Source organism: Ranitomeya variabilis, chromosome 1 (genome assembly GCF_051348905.1).
Source record: "Ranitomeya variabilis isolate aRanVar5 chromosome 1, aRanVar5.hap1, whole genome shotgun sequence".
Taxonomy (NCBI): domain Eukaryota; kingdom Metazoa; phylum Chordata; class Amphibia; order Anura; family Dendrobatidae; genus Ranitomeya; species Ranitomeya variabilis.
In genome coordinates this window covers 639,090,939-639,104,513 of record NC_135232.1, presented here as the reverse complement: position 1 = coordinate 639,104,513, position 13,575 = coordinate 639,090,939, and the positions used below count along the sequence as shown (strand labels likewise).

At 58.4% G+C, this 13,575-nt stretch overlaps 1 protein-coding gene across 2 annotated transcripts in view; it reads right to left on the bottom strand.

Moving 5' to 3' along the window:
* Positions 1-13,575, bottom strand: part of AKAP6 (A-kinase anchoring protein 6) — a 633,848-nt gene that overhangs the window by 470,079 nt on the left and 150,194 nt on the right. The window lies entirely within an intron of this gene.

Here is a 13,575-nt window from a genome sequence, read left to right as displayed (position 1 = left end):
CCGATTTGGCGGGCGGCGCCACTCTGGGTCCGATTTGGCGGGCGGCGCCACTCTGGGTCCGATTTCGCGGGCGGCGCCACTCTGGGTCCGATTTGGCGGGCGGCGCCACACTGGGTCCGATTTGGCGGGCGGCGCCACTCTGGGTCCGATTTGGCGGGCGGCGCCACTCTGGGTCCGATTTGGTGGGCGGCGCCACTCTGGGTCCGATTTGGCGGGCGGCGCCAGTCTGGGTCCGATTTGGCGTGCGGCGCCACTCTGGGTCCGATTTGGCGGGCGGCGCCACTCTGGGTCCGATTTTGCGGGCGGCGCCACTCTGGGTCCGATTTGGCGGGCGGCGCCACTCTGGGTCCGATTTGGTGTTCGGCGCCACTCTGGGTCCGATTTGGCGGGCGGCGCCACTCTGAGTCCGATTTTGCGGGCGGCGCCACTCTGGGTCCGATTTTGCGGGCGGCGCCACTCTGGGTCCGATTTGGCAGGCGGTGCCACTCTGGGTCCGATTTGGTGAGCGGGGCAATAATTATAATAAGACTACAGATAGTGCTTTTAAATTGTGCTGTGCTATCACTTTAAGAGCTGATATTATCTGGCAAAACTGTGCTGGGGTCATGTACAGTTCGCAGGCGTTGGCATAGTAACTGGGCCTGACTGCACATATCAATGAGCTAATCAGCCAGGTGGCAGGTACATTTCAAATTGCCTCAGAAACCCGGCCATTATAACCTATGGGAAAATTTCCTTATTGAAATGCATTACAATGAGGGGAAAAAACATTTTCAAACGCAAATTGCGCCAAAACTACAAATCCGATCGACACGAAAAATACTTAGCACACCTCTTGGGGACGCTGGCTTCGAAATGACACCTCATTGGAGTCTGTGAGTGAAGCGGTTCGGGCCGCATTACGTGCGGACTGAATAATAATAACTAGATGGGTATTTCCTGAAGGAACTACAGATAGTGCTTTGGAATGATGCCCGGGCTGCCCCTGCAAGACTTTCACACTTGGGTGCCTCTCAGGCGCTGGTTTGGTAGTTGTAGCCCCTCAGGGTTGAGGCTTGGTGGGCCGGGTCACTCTGGGTCCGATTTGGTGGGCCGGGTCACTCTGGGTCCGATTTGGTGGGCCGGGTCACTCTGGGTCCCATTTGGTGGGCCGGGTCACTCTGGGTCCCATTTGGTGGGCCGGGTCACTCTGGGTCCCATTTGGTGGGCCGGGTCACTCTGGGTCCCATTTGGTGGGCCGGGTCACTCTGGGTCCCATTTGGTGGGCCGGGTCACTCTGGGTCCCATTTGGTGGCCCGGGTCACTCTGGGCCCGATTTGGTCAACCCGGGTCACTCTGGGCCCGATTTGGTGGCCCGGGTCACTCTGGGCCCGATTTGGTCAACCCGGGTCACTCTGGGCCCGATTTGGTGGCCCGGGTCACTCTGGGCCCGATTTGGTGGCCCGGGTCACTCTGGGCCCGATTTGGTGGCCCGGGTCACTCTGGGGCCGATTTGGTGGCCCGGGTCACTCTGGGGCCGATTTGGTGGCCCGGGTCACTCTGGGGCCGATTTGGTGGCCCGGGTCACTCTGGGGCCGATTTGGTGGCCCGGGTCACTCTGGGGCCGATTTGGTGGCCCGGGTCACTCTGGGGCCGATTTGGTGGCCCGGGTCACTCTGGGGCCGATTTGGTGGCCCGGGTCACTCTGGGTCCGATTTGGTGGCCCGGGTCACTCTGGGTCCGATTTGGTGGCCCGGGTCACTCTGGGTCCGATTTGGTGGCCCGGGTCACTCTGGGTCCGATTTGGTGGCCCGGGTCACTCTGGGTCCGATTTGGTGGCCCGGGTCACTCTGGGTCCGATTTGGTGGCCCGGGTCACTCTGGGTCCGATTTGGTGGCCCGGGTCACTCTGGGTCCGATTTGGTGGCCCGGGTCACTCTGGGTCCGATTTGGTGGCCCGGGTCACTCTGGGTCCGATTTGGTGGCCCGGGTCACTCTGGGTCCGATTTGGTGGCCCGGGTCACTCCGGGTCCGATTTGGTGGCCCGGGTCACTCTGGGTCCGATTTGGCGGGCGGCGCCACTCTGGGTCCGATTTGGCGGGCGGCGCCACTCCGGGTCCGATTCGGCGGGCGGCGCCACTCTGGCGGGCGGCACCACTCCGGGTCCGATTTGGCGGACGGCACCACTCCGGGTCCGATTTGGCGGGCGGCGCCACTCCGAGTCCGATTTGGCGGGCGGCGCCACTCCGGGTCCGATTTGGCGGATGGCGCCACTCTGAGTCCGATTTGGCGGGCGGTGCCACTCTGGGTCCGATTTGGCGGGCGGCGCCACTCTGGGTCCGATTTGGCGGGCGGCGCCACTCTGGGTCCGATTTGGCGGGCGGCGCCACTCTGGGTCCGATTTGGCGGGCGGCGCCACTCCGGGTCCGATTTGGTGGGCGGCGCCACTCCGGGTCCGATTTGGTGGGCGGCGCCACTCCGGGTCCGATTTGGCGGACGGCACCACTCCGGGTCCGATTTGGCGGGCGGCGCCACTCCGGGTCCGATTTGGCGGGCGGCGCCACTCCGGGTCCGATTTGGCGGGCGGCGCCACTCCGGGTCCGATTTGGCGGATGGCGCCACTCTGGGTCCGATTTGGCGGGCGGTGCCACTCCGGGTCCGATTTGGCGGGCGGCGCCACTCCGGGTCCGACTTGGCGGGCGGCGCCACTCTGGGTCCGATTTGGTGGGCGGCGCCACTCAGGGTCCGATTTGGCGGGCGGCGCCACTCGGGGTCCGATTTGGCGGGCGGCGCCACTCGGGGTCCGATTTGGCGGGCGGCGCCACTCCGGGTCCGATTTGGCGGGCGGCGCCACTCCGGGTCCGATTTGGCGGGCGGCGCCACTCTGGGTCCGATGTGGCGGGCGGCGCCACTCCGGGTCCGATTTGGCGGGCGGCGCCACTCTGGGTCCGATGTGGCGGGCGGCGCCACTCTGGGTCCGATTTGGCGGGCGGCGCCACTCTGGGTCCGATTTGGCGGGCGGCGCCACTCTGGGTCCGATTTGGCGGGCGGCGCCACTCCGGGTCCGATTTGGCGGGTGGCGCCACTCTGGCAGACGGCGCCACTCCGGGTCCGATTTGGCGGGCGGCGCCACTTCGGGTCCGATTTGGCGGGCGGCGCCACTTCGGGTCCGATTTGGCGGGCGGCGCCACTCCGGGTCCGATTTGGCGGGCGGCGCCACTCCGGGTCCGATTTGGCGGGCGGCGCCACTCCGGGTCCGATTTGGCGGGCAGCGCCACTCCGGGTCCGATTTGGCGGGCGGCGCCTCTCCGGGTCCGATTTGGCGGGCGGCGCCACTCCGGGTCCGATTTGGCGGGTGGCGCCACTCTGGCGGGCGGCGCCACTCCGGGTCCGATTTGGCGGGCGGCGCCACTCTGGGTCCGATTTGGCGGGCGGCGCCACTCTGGGTCCGATTTGGCGGGCGGCGCCACACTGGGTCCGATTTGGCGGGCGGCGCCACTCTGGGTCCGATTTGGCGGGCGGCGCCACTCTGGGTCCGATTTGGCGGGCGGCGCCACTCTGGGTCCGATCTGGCGGGCGGCGCCACTCTGGGTCCGATCTGGCGGGCGGCGCCACTCTGGGTCCGATCTGGCGGGCGGCGCCACTCTGGGTCCGATCTGGCGGGCGGCGTCACTCTGGGTCCGATCTGGCGGGCGGCGCCACTCTGGGTCCGATCTGGCGGGCGGCGCCACTCTGGGTCCGATTTGGCGGGCGGCGCCACTCTGGGTCCGATTTGGCGGGCGGCACCACTCCGGGTCCGATTTGGCGGGTGGCGCCACTCCGGGTCCGATCTGGCGGGCGGCGCCACTCTGGGTCCGATCTGGCGGGCGGCGCCACTCTGGGTCCGATTTGGCGGGCGGCACCACTCTGGGTCCGATTTGGCGGGCGGCGCCACTCCGGGTCCGATTTGGCGGGTGGCGCCACTCTGGCAGACGGCGCCACTCCGGGTCCGATTTGGCGGGCGGCGCCACTTCGGGTCCGATTTGGCGGGCGGCGCCACTTCGGGTCCGATTTGGCGGGCGGCGCCACTCCGGGTCCGATTTGGCGGGCGGCGCCACTCCGGGTCCGATTTGGCGGGCGGCGCCACTCCGGGTCCGATTTGGCGGGCGGCGCCTCTCCGGGTCCGATTTGGCGGGCGGCGCCACTCCGGGTCCGATTTGGCGGGTGGCGCCACTCTGGCGGGCGGCGCCACTCCGGGTCCGATTTGGCGGGCGGCGCCACTCTGGGTCCGATTTGGCGGGCGGCGCCACTCTGGGTCCGATTTGGCGGGCGGCGCCACACTGGGTCCGATTTGGCGGGCGGCGCCACTCTGGGTCCGATTTGGCGGGCGGCGCCACTCTGGGTCCGATTTGGCGGGCGGCGCCACTCTGGGTCCGATCTGGCGGGCGGCGCCACTCTGGGTCCGATCTGGCGGGCGGCGCCACTCTGGGTCCGATCCGGCGGGCGGCGCCACTCTGGGTCCGATCTGGCGGGCGGCGTCACTCTGGGTCCGATCTGGCGGGCGGCGCCACTCTGGGTCCGATCTGGCGGGCGGCGCCACTCTGGGTCCGATTTGGCGGGCGGCGCCACTCTGGGTCCGATTTGGCGGGCGGCACCACTCCGGGTCCGATTTGGCGGGTGGCGCCACTCCGGGTCCGATCTGGCGGGCGGCGCCACTCTGGGTCCGATCTGGCGGGCGGCGCCACTCTGGGTCCGATTTGGCGGGCGGCACCACTCTGGGTCCGATTTGGCGGGCGGCGCCACTCCGGGTCCGATTTGGCGGGTGGCGCCACTCTGGCAGACGGCGCCACTCCGGGTCCGATTTGGCGGGCGGCGCCACTTCGGGTCCGATTTGGCGGGCGGCGCCACTTCGGGTCCGATTTGGCGGGCGGCGCCACTCCGGGTCCGATTTGGCGGGCGGCGCCACTCCGGGTCCGATTTGGCGGGCGGCGCCACTCCGGGTCCGATTTGGCGGGCGGCGCCACTCCGGGTCCGATTTGGCGGGCGGTGCCTCTCCGGGTCCGATTTGGCGGGCGGCGCCACTCCGGGTCCGATTTGGCGGGTGGCGCCACTCTGGCGGGCGGCGCCACTCCGGGTCCGATTTGGCGGGCGGTGCCACTCTGGGTCCGATTTGGCGGGTGGCGCCACTCTGGGTCCGATTTGGCGGGCGGCGCCACTCTGGGTCCGATTTGGCGGGCGGCGCCACTCTGGGTCCGATTTGGCGGGCGGCGCCACTCTGGGTCCGATTTGGCGGGCGGCGCCACTCTGGGTCCGATTTGGCGGGCGGCGCCACTCTGGGTCCGATCTGGCGGGCGGCGCCACTCTGGGTCCGATCTGGCGGGCGGCGCCACTCTGGGTCCGATCTGGCGGGCGGCGCCACTCTGGGTCCGATCTGGCGGGCGGCGTCACTCTGGGTCCGATCTGGCGGGCGGCGCCACTCTGGGTCCGATCTGGCGGGCGGCGCCACTCTGGGTCCGATTTGGCGGGCGGCGCCACTCTGGGTCCGATTTGGCGGGCGGCGCCACTCTGGGTCCGATTTGGCGGGCGGCGCCACTCTGGGTCCGATTTGGCGGGCGGCGCCACTCTGGGTCTGATTTGGCGGGCGGCGCCACTCTGGGTCCGATTTGGCGGGCGGCGCCACTCTGGGTCCGATTTGGCGGGCGGCGCCACTCTGGGTCCGATTTGGCGGGCGGCGCCACTCTGGGTCCGATTTGACGGGCGGTGCCACTCTGGGTCCGATTTGGCGGGCGGCGCCACTCTGGGTCCGACTTAGCGGGCGGCGCCACTCTGGGTCCGACTTGGCGGGCGGCGCCACTCTGGGTCCGACTTGGCGGGCGGCGCCAATCTGGGTCCGATTTGGCGGGCTGGGGCACTCTGGGTCCGATTTGGCGGGCGGCGCCACTCTGGGTCCGATTTGGCGGGCGGGGGCATTCTGGGTCCGATTTGGCAAGCGGGGGCACTCTGGTCCGATTTGCTGGGCTGGGTCAGATTTGGTGAGCGGGGCAATAATGATAAGACTACAGATAGTGCTTTGTAATTGTGCTGTACTGTCACTTTAAGAGCTGATATTATCTGACAAAACTTGTGATCTGGTGGGCTGATGTAGAGTTTATAGGCGTTGGCATAGTAACTGGGTCTCACTGCGCATATCAATGAGGTAATCAGCCAGGTGGCAGTTATTTTTAGAAATTGCCTCAGAAATCAGGCCCATTATAAACGTATTGGAAAATTTCCCTATTGAAATGCATTGAGACACTTTTTTCAAACGCAAATTGCGCCAAAACTACAAATCCGATCGACACGAAAAATACTTAGCACACCTCTCAGGAACGCTGGCTTCGAAATGACACCTCACTGGAGTCTGTGAGTTTAGCGGTTCGGGCCGCATTACGTGCGGACTGAATAATAATAACTAGATGGGTATTTCCTGAAGGAACTACAGATAGTGCTTTGGAATGGTGCCCGGGCTGCCCCTGCAAGACTTTGACACTTGGGTGCCCCTCAGGCGGTCCGATTTGGTGGGTTGGGTCAATCTGGGTCTGATTTTGTGGGCGGGGTAAATCTAGGTCCGATTCGGTGGGCGGGGTCACTTTTGGTCCGATTCTGTGGGCGTGGCCACTCTGGGTCCGATTCGGTGGGCGGAGCCACTCTGGGTCCGATTTGGTGGGCGGGGCACCTTAGGGACCAATTTGGTGGGTGGGGTCACTCGGTCCGATTTGGTGGGCTGGGCACCTCAGGGTCTGATTTGGTGGGCTGGGCACCTCAGGGTCCGATTTGGTGGGTGGGGTCACTCTGGGTCCGATTTGGTGGGCGGGGTCACTCTGGGCCCGATTTGGTGGAAGGGGTCACTCTGGGTCCGATTTGGTGGAAGGGGTCACTCTGGGTCTGATTTGGTGGAAGGGGTCACTCTGGGTCCGATTTGGTGGGCGGAGCCACTCTGGGTCCGATTTGGTGGGCGGGGTCACTCTGGGTCCGATTTAGGAGGCGGGGTCACTCTGGGTCCGATTTGGTGGGCCGGGCCCCTCGGGGTCCGATTTGGTGGGCCGGGCCTCTCGGGTTCCGAATTGGTGAGCGGGATAATCTACTATATAATTGTCTAAGGGCACTTCCGTCTTTCTGTCTCACAACACCGCTACGTCATCATCTCGTGAGACCGCAATGCACTCTTGGGACCGGAGCGCGCAACAAGCATCGGGTACCGGCCACTCCAGGTGCAACAAGCATCGTGTACCGGCCGCTCTAGGAGGTGCAACAACCATCAGATACCGGCCGCTCCAGGAGGTGAGTATGTAACTTTTTTATTTTAATTCTTTTTTTTTTTTTTTAACAGGGATATGCAGTATACTATGTGACTGGACAATATACTACGTGACTGGGCAGTATAACTACGTGGCTCTGCGCTGTATACTGCGTGGCTCTGCGCTGTATACTGCGTGGCTCTGCGCTGTATACTACGCGGCTCTGCGCTGTATACTACGCGGCTCTGCGCTGTATACTACGCGGCTCTGCGCTGTATACTGCGTGGCTCTGCGCTGTGTACTGCGCGGCTCTGCGCTGTGTACTGCGCGGCTCTGCGCTGTGTACTGCACGGCTCTGCGCTGTGTACTGCGCGGCTCTGCGCTGTGTACTGCGCGTTCTGCGCTGTATACTGCGTGGCTCTGCGCTGTATACTGCGCGGCTCTGCGCTTTGTACTGCGCGGCTCTGCGCTATATGCTGCGTGGCTCTTCGCTGTATACTACGCGGCTCTGCGCTGTGTACTGCGCGGCTCTGCGCTGTGTACTGCGCGTGTCCGTGCTGTGTACTGCGCGTGTCTGCGCTGTATACTGCGCGGCTCTGCGCTGTGTACTGCGCGGCTCTGCACTGTGTACTGCATGGCTCTGCGCTGTATACTGCGGGGCTCTGCACTGTATACTGCGGGGCTCTGCGCTGTATACTACGCGGCTCTGCACTGCATACTGCGTGGCTCTACGCTGTGTACTGCGCGGCTCTGCGCTGTATACTGCGCGGCTCTGCGCTGTATACTGGGTGGCTCTGCGCTGTGTACTGCGCGGCTCTGCTCTGTGTACTGCGCGGCTCTGCTCTGTGTACTGCGCGGCTCTGCGCTGTGTACTGCGCGGCTCTGCGCTTTATACTGTGCGGCTCTGCGCTCTGTACTGCGCGGCTCTCCGCTGTGTACTGCGCGGCTCTGCGCTGTATACTGCGCGGCTCTGCGCTGTGTACTGCGTGGCTCTGCGCTGTGTACTGCGCGGCTCTGCGCTGTGTACTGCGCGGCTCTGCGCTGTGTACTGCGCGGCTCTGCGCTGTGTACTGCTCGGCTCTGCGCTGTGTACTGCGCGGCTCTCCGCTGTGTACTGCGCGGCTCTGCGCTGTGTACTGCGCGGCTCTGCGCTGTGTACTGCGCGGCTCTGCACTGTGTACTGCTCGGCTCTGCGCTGTGTACTGCGCGGCTCTCCGCTTTATACTGCGCGGCTCTGCGCTGTGTACTGCGCGGCTCTGCGCTGTGTACTGCGCGGCTCTGCGCTGTGTACTGCGCGGCTCTGCGCTTTATACTGCGCGGCTTTGCGCTGTGTACTGCGCGGCTCTGCGCTGTGTACTGCGCGGCTCTGCGCTGTGTACTGCACGGCTCTGCGCTTTATACTGCGCGGCTCTGCGCTGTGTACTGCACGGCTCTGCGCTTTATACTGCGCGGCTCTGCGCTGTGTACTGCGCAGCTCTGCGCTGTGTACTGCGCGGCTCTGCGCTGTGTACTGCGCGGCTCTGCGCTTTATACTGCGCGGCTTTGCGCTGTGTACTGCATGGCTCTGCGCTGTGTACTGCGCGGCTCTGTGCTGTGTACTGCGCGGCTCTGCGCTGTGTACTGCACGGCTCTGCGCTTTATACTGCGCGGCTCTGCGCTGTGTACTGCACGGCTCTGTGCTGTGTACTGCGCGGCTCTGCGCTGTGTACTGCACGGCTCTGCGCTTTATACTGCGCGGCTCTGCGCTGTGTACTGCGCGGCTCTGCGCTGTGTACTGCGCGGCTCTGCACTGTATATTGCGTGGCTGTGCAATATACTACGTGGACATGCATATTCTAGAATACCCGATGAGTTAGAATCGGGCCACCATCTAATAATTATAAGACTACAGATAGTGGTTTGGAATTGTGCTGTACTGTCACTTTAAGAGCTGATATTATCTGACAAAACTTGTGACCTGGTGAGCTGATGTAGATTTCATAGGCGTTGGCATAGTAACTGTGTCTGACTGCGCATATCAATGAGCTAATCAGCCAGGTGGCAGTTATTTTTAGAAATTGCCTCAGAAACCAGCCCATTATAAACGTATAGGAAAATTTCCCTATTGAAACGCATTGAAAGACTTTTTTCAAACACAAATTGCGCAAAAACTACAAATCCGATCGGCACGAAAAATACTTAGCACACCTCTTGGGGATGCTGGCTTCGAAATGACACCTCACTGGAGTCTGTGAGTTTAGCGGTTCGGGCCGCATTACGTGCGGACTGAATAATAAGAATAAGAAGTTTACCACGGTGGAATAACAGTATAGTGCTTTGTTCCAAAGCACTATAATAAGAATAAGAAGTTTACCACGGTGGAATAACAGTATAGTGCTTTGTTCCAAAGCACTATAATAATAATAAGAAGAAGTTTACCACGATGGAATAACAATATAGTGCTTTGTGCCAAAGCACTATAATAAGAAGTTTACCACGGTGGAATAACAGTATAGTGCTTTGTTCCAAAGCACTATAATAATAAGAAGAAGAAGTTTACCACGGTGGAATAACAGTATAGTGCTTTGTTCCAAAGCACTATAATAATAATAATAAGAAGAAGAAGTTTACCACGATGGAATAACAGTATAGTGCTTTGTTCCAAAGCACTATAATAATAATAATAAGAAGAAGAAGTTTACCACGATGGAATAACAGTATAGTGCTTTGTTCCAAAGCACTATAATAAAAATCCTGTCATGGGCAGCCCAATTTCCAGATATGAACTCCATTGAAAACCTCTGGAATGTAATCAAGAGGATGATGGATAGTCACAAGTAGGGTTGAGCGACTTTCATTTTTTTAAGATCGAGTCTGGTTTTGTGAAACCCGATTTAGTCCAGAGTCGAGTCGAGTGAAGTCGGCCGATTATCGCTAAAAGTCGGGGATCGACCGAAACACGAAACCCAATGCAAGTCAATGGGGAAGCATAGCCGGCAGTGAGTGGAGGCCAGGAAAACACCTACAGTGCACATTTTACTGCCAAAAACATCCATTCTTGTTTTCTGAAGCTTGTCAATCTTAATTAACTTTATAATAATAGTTGGGCACTGGAAATTGGGGGTCATTTGGCAAAAGTTGTGGGGGTAGGGCTGGTTCAAGGTTTTAGTGGGCCCAGGAAACATGGACTACGTCATGGCGGTGGAGCAGGGAGAGGTAAGTATTTCAACGTTGCAAGTGCTGTGATCCTGAGCAAGCAGGGGGGGGCCACTCGTTCGCATTGGCACTGGCACAGGACCCCTCAAAGTACGGCGGTGTGTTTGCATGGCGGGGGCGCCTCCCACCAGCAGCGACACTTTTGCGTACTCTGAGGGGCCCTGTGCCAGTGACGTCGCCAACAAGTATGCCCCCCCACCTGATGAAGGAACCTGCACTTTCATCTGCACCTTCCTCTCTGTCCCTGTGTAAGGTGGTATAACATGCGGGAAGGGGAACCTTACTTTCAGCAGGGTCAGATTCTGGCTGTGTAGAGTATAAGGGGAATGTAGTGGTCTAGGTCAATGTACCAGCAGACTCATCTAGCAGTGGCTGGGCAATGGGCAGGATGAGGAGGAAACAGATATAGGGCCAAAGAATAAAGTAGGCTAAATGCAGTTCAAAATTGGTAACAGGACTAAACAGGCGGCATTGCTTTGTTCAGTGGAGTAGCAAACCCAAGAGCAGCAGACACTGTTTCAAGGGCCTAACCACACTAGTAGGCCAAATGCAGTTTAATATCTGATAGTATAGGGCGAAAGCCAGAATGTGGAAGCTCAGCTTTGTTCAGTTGAGGACAACACCAGGCAGGGGCAGACAGACACCTTTAGTAGGCCGGAACAGCCAATTGCATTTTTAAAAATGGTAATTTGGAACTGAAGGTTGAAGCTCAGCTTTATTCAGTTGAGGACAACACCTGGCAGGGGCAGACAGACACCTTTAGTAGGCCGGAACAGCCAATTTTATAAAAAAAAAGCAGTTAATAAGAGGCAGAAGGTAGAAGCTCAGCTTTATTCAGTTGAGGACAACACCAGGCAGGGGCAGACAGACACCTTTAGTAGGCCGGAACAGCCAATGGCATTTTTAAAAATGGTAATTTGGAACAGAAGGTAGAAGCTCAGCTTTATTCAGTTGAGGACAACACCAGGCAGGGGCAGACAGACACCTTTAGTAGGCCGGAACAGCCAATGGCATTTTTAAAAATGGTAATTTGGAACTGAAGGTTGAAGCTCAGCTTTATTCAGTTGAGGACAACACTAGGCAGGGGCAGACAGACACCTTTAGTAGGCCGGAACAGCCAATGGCATTTTTAAAAATGGTAATTTGGAACAGAAGGTTGAAGCACAGCTTTATTCAGTTGCAGCTTCTTGGCAATAATATAAAGAAGACGCGACAGGACAACACTCGGTGTATGCCATATCTGTGTTTTCAATGGAAAAAAACCTTTCAGTTAACTACTTGCAGGAGAAAGTTTTTTTAGCTGGTGGACAATTTTTTTTAAAAAAAGCAGTTAATAAGAGGCAGAAGGTAGAAGCTCAGCTTTATTCAGTTGCAGCTTCTTGGCAATAATATAAAGAAGACGCGACAGGACAACACTCGGTGGATGCCATATCTGTGTTTTCAATGGAAAAAAACCTTTCAGTTAACTACTTGCAGGAGAAAGTTTTTGTAGCTGGTGGCCAATTTTTGTACTGTACCAGTTTTTTGTTGTATGTGTTTTTGTTTTTAATGTTAAAATGTCTGCATTTGATATCTCTCCAGTATTTTCTTTTTTATAAGCAAAATACTGCAGTTTTACATCAGTTACATGGATACACAGGCAGCTTGGTGGTCAGTGGAGGAGTATTTAAAGTAGGGACCGCAGACAGGCTATCAAAGGCCTAAAATAACAAACAATAGGCTCATGGCAGTTTTACAGCGGTTACATGGATACACGGGCAGGCAGCTTGGTGGTCAGTGGAGGAGTATTTAAAGTAGGGACCGCAGACAGGCTATCAAAGGCCTAAAATAACAAACAATAGGCTCATGGCAGTTTTACAGCGGTTACATGGATACACGGGCAGGCAGCTTGGTGGTCAGTGGAGGAGTATTTAAAGTAGGGACCGCAGACAGGCTATCAAAGGCCTAAAATAACAAACAATAGGCTCATGGCAGTTTTACAGCGGTTACATGGATACACGGGCAGGCAGCTTGGTGGTCAGTGGAGGAGTATTTAAAGTAGGGACCGCAGACAGGCTATCAAAGGCCTAAAATAACAAACAATAGGCTCATGGCAGTTTTACAGCGGTTACATGGATACACGGGCAGGCAGCTTGGTGGTCAGTGGAGGAGTATTTAAAGTAGGGACCGCAGACAGGCTATCAAAGGCCTAAAATAACAAACAATAGGCTCATGGCAGTTTTACAGCGGTTACATGGATACACGGGCAGGCAGCTTGGTGGTCAGTGGAGGAGTATTTAAAGTAGGGACCGCAGACAGGCTATCAAAGGCCTAAAATAACAAACAATAGGCTCATGGCAGTTTTACAGCGGTTACATGGATACACGGGCAGGCAGCTTGGTGGTCAGTGGAGGAGTATTTAAAGTAGGGACCGCAGACAGGCTATCAAAGGCCTAAAATAACAAACAATAGGCTCATGGCAGTTTTACAGCGGTTACATGGATACACGGGCAGGCAGCTTGGTGGTCAGTGGAGGAGTATTTAAAGTAGGGACCGCAGACAGGCTATCAAAGGCCTAAAATAACAAACAATAGGCTCATGGCAGTTTTACAGCGGTTACATGGATACACGGGCAGGCAGCTTGGTGGTCAGTGGAGGAGTATTTAAAGTAGGGACCGCAGACAGGCTATCAAAGGCCTAAAATAACAAACAATAGGCTCATGGCAGCTTTACAGCGGTTACATGGATACACAGGCAGCTTGGTGGTGAGTGGAGGAGTAGTGCAAGGAGTGTCTGTCCCAGTACTCCCAAAATATAAATAGATGTTAATGTCTCGCAAAACAACCAAAACAAAAAAAAAGGTGGCATACTTAGGTACAGGGGTGGGCTCATCTACTGAGTTTCTGACATAGTAATTTGGCAGTAACTATTTAATGGTGCCAATATAGGACACAGACACAGACTACTTTAAGTTGCATCATAGATGTCTACAAATTTGTATTGTCAGTGCCAGACATTGAATGATGTCAGCGAATAGACTAAAGATTGGTGGAGCTGTGCGACATAATTTTGCATGTGGTAGAGCACATTTTGAGCTGGGGTAGGGGGGAACTCTCTAGAGGCCGGCGGGACCGCCCCAGGGCCCCTCATGTTACAACGGTGTGTCT